The sequence below is a fragment of the Bactrocera neohumeralis genome, chromosome 4 (assembly GCF_024586455.1).
Source record: "Bactrocera neohumeralis isolate Rockhampton chromosome 4, APGP_CSIRO_Bneo_wtdbg2-racon-allhic-juicebox.fasta_v2, whole genome shotgun sequence".
NCBI lineage: Eukaryota > Metazoa > Arthropoda > Insecta > Diptera > Tephritidae > Bactrocera > Bactrocera neohumeralis.
The window spans coordinates 89,957,173-89,966,832 of NC_065921.1; positions in this window are offsets into that span (position 1 = coordinate 89,957,173).

Sequence of the window (9,660 nt, forward strand, 5' to 3'; positions counted from 1 at the left end):
AAGGTGCCAACAAAAGGCCAAATCGCATAGAATAATGAAGTCAACATTTTCGTAAAATATATGTGATTCGTGCAACGCCGCATTTCCACCATCGTCGGTAGTGCACGAAAGTATGCTCTATCTAGAGCGAAGATCTCTTTCAGTAATCCAATGCAAGCCATTTCTCGGGTATAGCGTGATAATATATTAAAAGCTACGACGCTAAAAAGTGTTGCCACATCCACGATATTGGTAAGTGTCAATAAGTTGTTTGTGAAGTCCCCTGTTAAGTTTGTCACAATGTAGAAGTAGAGAAAAGGCAACGAAACTGCAGTTAGAATGTTTATGATCAGAACGTAGACAGTCATTAAGCGCGAACTCTTAATTGTCTGCGTATAAAAATCCACCTTAAATCTGGTAATACCACAAATGATACCCAAATAGTTGGTAGACTTTTGTAACCAACGACTTATTGCAACAGCTCTTCCTTGGCGATCTTCCATGCTTTTATTATTAGTCTTCAAATCTGGTCAGCACACGTTATTCCTGTTCAACATTCTCTTTATATCTAACGTATTTGGGTATAGCGTAGAGGAAAGCAGAACAAAAAAAATGTCATTTTTGTCGCTCAATGCTTCTGCTAATACACTGAGAGAAAAAAAATGAATTAAAAAAAAAACCTGCAGATATCCCCTGTTGACCGCGAATATATCGGACGATAGCGTGTTCATAACATATCGACCCTGTTAGTGGCGCTCATAGTGTAAATCAGATGCATAATGAGGGGATCCGCCAATGTAGGGTTAAAGCTATGTTTAAAGTTAATCTCGGTAAATAAGTAATGGGAATCTCAAGTAAAATTATTACTATTTCGTTCAGAGACCAATGAAAAAACGTTGTCTGCTGATTTCGAATTTTCCCTCGCTTTACTCAAAGTATCTAACTATTAAAGAGTACATATAATATACATATACACCGGAAATGTGGTCAATAACGTATATGCCGGACAATCCTATCTTCTAAGTTGGTTCGAACTGGACACAGTGTGCTAAATTTTGCTAAAATCGGCTAAGTAGTTGAGGAGTCCATCGCGGTTTGGTGAGAAACTTGCACAGCGATATAATTCGAAACACCGTTTTTAAATGGCAGTAACAATAGTCAAAAGGATTAATACTTTCATGAGTATGTACTGTGTTTCCAATTTTCCGCAGTGTTTATTAGGCCACACACTTTGGTTCCTGTCTACTTTTGTAAATTATAATCAAAAATATATTATCAATACTCTTTCAATATATCGGCATACATACACACATACACATAAACATATGTATAGACGCTGTTTCATTAATTAATGCTGATAGGAAGGCTCCACCGCCATCTTCAGTTGTCATTGCGATACGCATCGCGGTAGAGCTCATGCGCTGGCAATTCAAGTCATTTTGAGGCTAACTGCAAGACGCGGCTAGGCCGTAGCGTTAGTCCGAAAACATGCCTCAGTTTTTACGCTATTTTTACCGCTTTACTTATTATTACTCGCTCGCATTCGGTTTACTTCGGTTCGAGTATGATTTTCACACACACAACATACGACCTACAACCCGTGTTGCAGTCTACGCGCTACTAGTCAATCTGTTGGTAGTTGCACTGATGCCGCAACAATTCAAGCTCGACGCTATGAACTTTACGCGCAACCCCAAGGCGCGCCAACTCTTTCAGTTTCTCTTGACGTCATTGTCCTTGGCACGCTCGGTAGCGTGTGTGCTTATTTTGGCACTTTATTGGTGGCGGCGTCACGATATAATCGCGCTCATTATAGACTTTCAGCGTCTGTTTCGTATAAGAGTCAATTATCCTTTACACGCGTCACTGTCGGTGCGTCGCTTTCGCTTTGCTTTATTCCGAAAATTGTTGCTTGTTTCTGCCAACGATATGTTGCGCCTTGCGACGGCATGGCGCTCAGGCAACTGGCGGGACCAGGAGCCTGTTATACTGATGGCAATTTATTTGGCAATAATCAACCAAGTTGTGAATCATTTCTTTTTCGGCATGTGTGTTTTGAATTTTCACTTAGAAGCGCTCAACGATGCGTTGCAGCGCATAGTGGATGCTGCAGCCATGTTGAGCGCACAGCGGCGTGCGTGTCCTCAGAACTTTCCACGACGCTGTGCCCAGCTCATCAATGAATTCAATGCTTTGATGGCGAGGCGCAAGCAACTGCAGCGCTTCGCCGATCGGTTGACTGCCATACTGGGTGTGCAGGCAGGCTGCGTGATATTCATACTTTATTGGTACAATATCACTTTTGTATATTTGTTATACTCTTTAATGAAACCAGAAGGGGCGTTGTCAATGAACATGCCTTTATGGTCCGTTGTAGTCTTCCTAATCGCTGCTGCGGCGTACTGCGGTGACAGTTTGGAGGTTCTCATTGCTTTTCGACGCCTACGGAAGAATTTTGCGACGTGTTTTTCAATAATGCAAACGCTCTCGGAAGTGTGGCAATTGAACCGATACTGGGAACGAAGTGTATGTATGGAAATATTTTCATCTGATATCGATATAAAATTTATTCAAATTTCAGCTGGAACAATTTTACCTCCAAGAAGCTTGCCACTCATATCAACCGATGATTATGGGTATATTCCCACTCCACGGACACGCTTTATTAGCGCAGTCAAATTCAACGATTTTAAGGTCAATCATTTTGGTGCAATACGATTATAAAAATTTTTGAAAGGCAGCTTATGACAAATAAAAGTGTATAAGATATTTACCGATCATAGCAGTAATCTAATAAACAGTTCATTATTTGATTCAGCAATAAACATAATTTGTAACGAATTTCTATTAAAGCTACAGAAAGCTTCATTAGGCTTCAGAAAGCTTCATTAATCTTCATTAAGCTTTCCATGGCTTTTAAGCTATATAGCTTTCAACCGTAATAACCACCATTGCAAAAAGTTATTGCCTCCCGATAAAAGTTTCATTCCTGTAAACTTACGAAAGCTTCTTGTCAGAGCGTATCGTCGTGCTTTAATGTTTACAGTTTTAGGTAGATATACTTGTATATATACATACATACACGTTTGCGTTATTTGCCTATGTCTGAGCATCATAACTTGGAATGGGTACATTATTATTAGTGAGCCTCAATATGGATGAACACATTTTAGCAGAAGAATATTCAGAAAGCTACAAAGACATCGGAAACTATTATTCAAACCAAAACTGCAGACAATTAACATTGGACAGCCAAAGTTAAAGAAAGTTAAACCCCCAAGTATGTGCTTAGAGGCACGGCAATCCTTTCCAAGTATTTGAATAATTTAATTTCCAATTCTTGAAAGACAAAAAAGAAAGTTTTTCTTATTGCAATTAACCAAGGAAGAACCATTTGTCAAAGGCCCCAGTAGGTATGAAAGCATTCGATTTGTAATGAAATTCGACAGCCGTAAAATATTTTTATTAAATACTGCCACTATTGGCAATCATAGCAACTTGAAAGCATTCAATTAAGGCCGCTTGTCGTGGCTGGCATGCAACATGTGCGGCGGCAAATTTCAAAGCATTTATTCAATCGAAAGTAAATATGGGTCAGCAGACAATAATCTGGGTGTATCTTAGAGTTACTTAAACAATGCAATCAGCCGCCAAGAATTTGCATATGTCGTGCCTCGAGGTGAGGCATTGGCTGCAAGCCACAGGTCATCGGGCACGTGTAGAATGTGGCAGTTGGTGTGCCGCAGCCAACTATTTCTGCGCTCACGTGGCTTCGACAAATTGCAAGTATTTGCAAATTTTTCATTTTGTACAAATATCTCGAGAATAGACGCAGCCAAAGTGGGACCGGAAAGCGGATGCACAATTCACAATTTGTGTGCTGAGGGAAAATTGTTTGCATTGCTGCTGAGATTGAGGGTGTTGTCAAAGGTGCAGCGGGTAATTGCACCAAATTAACGGCGGACTGTGGTTTGATGAAAGTGCTTTGGCCGGCTCCATTGGCCAATACGAGGGTGTAGCTCACTTAAGATTATTAAATATTATATAACGCAAAGCAAGAAATTGCCTGAAATATGTGTCATGCCGTCATGGCATCAACCGTCGTTGAACACTCCCTGAAATCTGCTGAACTATTAAGCTGGTCTATTCAAATCACTTGCTGAGCTTTTTCTTTGCTCAACTCATTTGTGAAGTAAGTACAAGTGCACATAAATTTGTAGAAAATTAATGGAAACCTGCAGCAATTTGCGTAATTACTCTATCGACAGTAAGCGTACAATTTATCAACGAGTCAATTGACTAATTATAATAGGCGCTGGAAGGGAATGGGGGCATTTTAGATAAAGGAGCTTGATTTGTAGAAATCGTTATCCTAAATGTAGTTCCAATTTGAAACTCCCCAAACAACTGTACTTCGGCAGCCTATGTGCGGATTGATCTAAAACGAATCGGCATGCTTTTTGTTACTCAACTTTCAATTGTGACTTTTCACTAATAAACGCACGGAGAAAAGAATGCTGGTATACACGCATTAAATATAACGATTCGGCTAAGCATTTCCCACTACTTCTATCTCCAGCTGCGTAGACAGGCAAGTCGCCTGTCTTGCGTATGACTCAAAGCCTTGACCTGCTTTCATTTCAGCCAGTTGGCACCCCCTTTTCTTGGCATGCCTTGAACAAGCTTGAACTCTTCACATAGGATTTTCCCAGATCCGAATTGTGAAAGTAGTACAAATAAACAAAGAAAAAACAACAAAAAAATAATCAAAATATAGCGAATTGGGCATATGAATAAAAATGTCGGTGACGTCGGTCGTTAGTTAATCTTTTGATTGTTGTAGTTAAATGATTTGGCTTACCTTGAAATTTTGCGTGTGAATGCCGAAATTCTAACACTCATTGTAGGAAAAATTAAGTGAAATAAAGTTGTATTTCTCCACGACTGTCGGTGCTGTTGTGTAAGGATTTGACTGAACATTTTATAACTTTTTTGAGATAAACCATAGAATCTTGGCAGACAATATCACATTTTCAAGCTTATTGTGAGTCGTAATAAGAAGACATCAAAATTTATCTTGGAAGACACTTCTCCACACTTCTGATACAGGGTTTGACCGGAAAGTATTAGGACTGACTTTCTTCCACCGCGACTGTACTTCGGAGCGTGCGCGTACCGGTAGACGGTGTTCCTAGCTAACGAACGAGCGGCTGGCCAGTTTTCTCCGAGCACCTGGAGAGTCAGGACAAACATTTTCGCGCGACGTGTTTCTGTGAGTTGTGCAAGTCGAAAATGTAGCCTTCGTTGGAGCAGAGTGCGCGAAAAAATTCTGTATGAAACTCGGTAAATCTGCAACAGAGACGTTTGATATGATCAAGCAGGCTTACCCAGATGTTGCTTTAGCAAGAAGCGGTGTCTTTCGGTGGCACCAGACCTTTTTAAAGAGCCGAGAAGAAGTCGCTGATGAATGAGAAAAGTTGCACCACGACAACGCCTCAGCTCACACTGCTCTAAAGCCTAGATGTGAAACCCCACCTCCCCCCATTTTTTTGTTTCCTTGCTTGAAAAGGCCGATAAAGACAAGCATTTTGAGACGACAAAGGGGATCCAAGCAGCACCCACCTCGGCTCTCAATGCTATTCCGGAGAATGCCTTCCGTGACGCCTTCAATGCTTGGAGATCGCGCTAGCAGCGCTGCATCGACGCAAAAGGAACGACTTTTGAAAATTTTTAAACAATTGTAATGATTGGTTCTATAATTTTTTTTTAAATCGATGGGATGAACGGATGCAGAAATATGAATTAAGACCTTAACAATACTTGCTTCGATTTTTATATTAATATTTTGTTAATAATTATTTCTGTTACATAAGATGATTATCAAACCTTGTGTGCTTTTTCCAACAGGCCACATCCGAGTCATATTTACTTATGTATCAGTGCAATGCCTTACTTTTGCTGCCTCTGCGACTGTTTTGTTGTATAATCTGGCAGGTTAATAACAATAACGGTAATTATTAACACCACTAAAAATGTGTCTTACAATTCATTAATTTTTGTTCAAGTAGAACAGTTGTGTGGCGTGTGCGCGGAAGTAAATACACAATTCTCATTGTGTCACGAAATATGTACTCATATTTCCATGGCTTCAGCAGCGTTCGCTTTGCCTTGGCACATTATACACACCACATACCCCCCACTCACTTAATTTCTTCGCCAAAAAAGGTTTGCTGATGTCCATTTTTCATGTCGGTCTTCCCTGCGCTCTCCGGCTAACGGTTCGCTTTCACACATGTGATGAGGTATTTGTTGGCGACAAGCTAGGTAATTCACCAATTTTCCAGCTGACTGCATTAACTTCCTCGACGGCCACTCAAAACGCCAAACGCCCGGTGCGTGGGAGCGAAGGCAACAAGCACAGGAAACGTGGCTAATATAACGCGCGTCAGCGGGCGAAGATTTTGTTGTCAAAAGTGCTAGTGACGGAAGTGTTTTCAGGGGGGACGCAAGGAGCATATGTCCAAGCACTATTTATCGTTATGCACTTATAGGCATACATGACACATTTGAGCATACACGTACTTACAGATGTCAATCTGATGATATGACATTTCTGAGTTTCCAGTGTGAAGACTCTTGTTACTAGAGATTTAAAGCAGATCTACAGTGATAAAGTGATCTGCTCGTAAAGGTTGCTTGCGAAATTTCCATTAAATGAGTTTTATTCCTTAAAAAATGCTTTCCTTAGTTGGCGACGATTACTTTTGCGCGAATGGCAATGTAATCGGTTTTACAGCCAACGCACTACAAGGAGTCAAACTGTCGGTTCTAAGCGAAGCACTGCGGCAGCTCTGGATGCCAGGAATTCCAGCCTTCACTTCTGGGTCTCTCGCCTACATGTGCGACTGTTGCCGGCAACAGTCGAGTTGATCATTGAGTTCGGAATGGTATTTGTAGTAACGGTACTGCTTTTAGTTATCCTTTGTTGTTGTTTTAGTTGTCACTTGTATAGGTATAGTGCCGGTGTAGTTTGCATTGTGGTAGCCGCCAGCGACGTTTTCATGTCCAAGGCGAATTTATGTCAACCGGAAGTAGGTTTACTGACCCACGTTTTCGTACTTCGTCCACAGCGGTGACCGGCCGCGGCCGTCGCAGGCCAAGCCAATTCACAAGCCAGCAATGCGAGTTTGCCAATCGCAACAACTAAAGCAAAAACAATTCTTGGAGAAAGTTGTGCACGCTGTGACATACACTCTCTAACACTAACACACACACATGCGCTGTCGCATACATACACACGTGCAGCGCAGAAATGTGTCCAAAAGAAAACCACTCAACTTTGTGTTCTTTGGGAAAAAGGCAAATTTCACAAAATAAAGAAGGAAAATAAAAATTAACAGGCACTGAAAGTAAAGTGGCAAGGAAATTCAAGTTGGCTAGCGAGAGGAAAAATGCTTTTCAGTTTCTTAACGGACGGCAAGTGCAGCGGATCGATGCAGAAAAGGAAAACGGCTTGAAACTGCGGTACGGTCGCAAAAATTTATATCAATATATATCTACTATATATATATATTGTGAATGTGCACATTCTTTAAATTAAAATCTAGTTTGTTGCGCAAGGAATTGTTGTTGTGCGAATCTAAAGCGCCTAAAACCCAAACCCAAACCCAAAACCAACCTTTGGTTTTACCAAATTTAAGTGAGCAAGAAGAAAATGGAATAGATAAATTTATAGCAGTGAAGCTAAATATGTGAATACTATATATGAATATACATATATATGCATATGTTATATACAATACAAGTACTATGTGTCCCGTGCAAAAATGATTAAGGTAGTTCTCGTTCTCGGTATGAAATGTGCTTAAATTCTGCTGAAAATACTTAAGGCTAAGCGCTTTTGCCTTACAACTCCTCATTAAATCGGTCATTTAACTCGGCATATGAAAATTTCAACATTTTACCTGTAATGAATCGTCAAAAAATTGCTCGCGTAGAGGAAAATCCCAGTGAAAATGCGGTGCATGACAAAACCGATACACACACATGCATTCATATAAGCAATATCACGAACACAGGCGTGCGGACTTACCGCATACCATAACCGTGCCACCCACTCGGTCACAAAGCGAGCGGCTGCATTTTGAAAGCTTTATGTTTACATAAATATCTTGCTGGTGAACGGCCCATTCAAAGGCCCAACATCAACAGTCAGCAGTATGGCTCTATGGCGTAACCACATGGCAGCGGTTTACGTACCTACCTATTGCTTATGCTATGCACTCAACTACATAGTACGCTTTCTTCAGGTGGGCCGCTTCGGCCGCTGACCGCAGTGGCTCGTCCTCGCACTCGACATTCAATCGACGTTTGCCCCTGTGTGTGCCAGCAGACGCCGCATGCATGTATGGATTCGCCAACACAAACTCTTGTGCACTCACACATCGGCTCGTATACACGGTATACTGACCGACTGACTCGCTGGCTTGTCTAGTAACCCAGTGCCGCGCGTGGCCATTAGCCAAGGATTTCCACACATTTTCAGAAGCAATGCACTTCCTCCAACTTACTACTCACACTCACAGTGCAGTGGGTCTAACGGGATTCTCAGTGCGCTGTTTGTTCGCACGGAGAGCCAGCTTACAGCCGGTGCTTTCGGTACTCGGCTGTGCTCTTGGCTATGTTACTTCTTTGCGTGCGGTTCATTTGCAGTGTCGTTACACTTGTGTTTTGTTATTAGTATTGCTATTGTTGTTGTTCTAATATTTTTATTGCTTTGACCCCTCGGCCAAAGCCAAGGAAATTCAATCAACTTTGCCGATGAAAGACAGTGCAAAGTTGTTTATGTTTTAGACGCATGTCTTATAGTGGAGACTCTGTTAAAGCATTGTAATTGAAGATGTGTGTCCGCTTCTTTTAAATGGAGTTTGATATGATCAAACAGGATTACCCAGATGTTGCTTTAGCAAACAGGCCTTTTTGGAGGGCCGGGAAGAGGTCGGTGATGAAGACCGGAAGCATGAGCAAATCTGAAGTGAAAACTATGCTCTTTGTCTTTTTTGACATTAAAGCCATCGTTCACAATGAATATGTTCCTCCTGGACAAACCGTCAACGCCAAGTTTTACGTATAAGTCTGCAGACTCAAACGAGACATCGCAGCCGATTGGAAGTTGCACCACGACAACGCCTCGGCTCACAGCAACTTTCTTGTGAAGCTACCTAACAAAAGCCGTCATCCCAAAGCTTCCGCGGCCTCCCTAGAGCCGAGATGTGGCCCTCCCAAACCTTTTCTGTTTCCTTGCCTGAAAAGGCCAATAAAAGACAAGCATTTTAAGACGACAGAGAGGATCCATGCAGCATGCACCTCGGCTCTCAAGGCTATTCTGGAGAAAGCCGTCCGTGACGTCTTCAATGCTTGGCAATCGCGCTGGCAGCGCTGCATCCACGCAAAAGGAGCCTATTTTGAAAGTTATTAAAGAATTGTAACGACTGGTTCAATAAATTTTTTTAAATCGACTCAGTCCTATTACTTTCCGGACCAATCCTGTACATACTTATTCCCGAGCTTGATAGTCCCAGCGCAAACGGAAAGGGGTCGAATAATTGAAATCACTGCTCATTGACACAAACTCCGATTGTAAGAGAACTAATGAAACAAATAATTTTCAAAGCGATCACT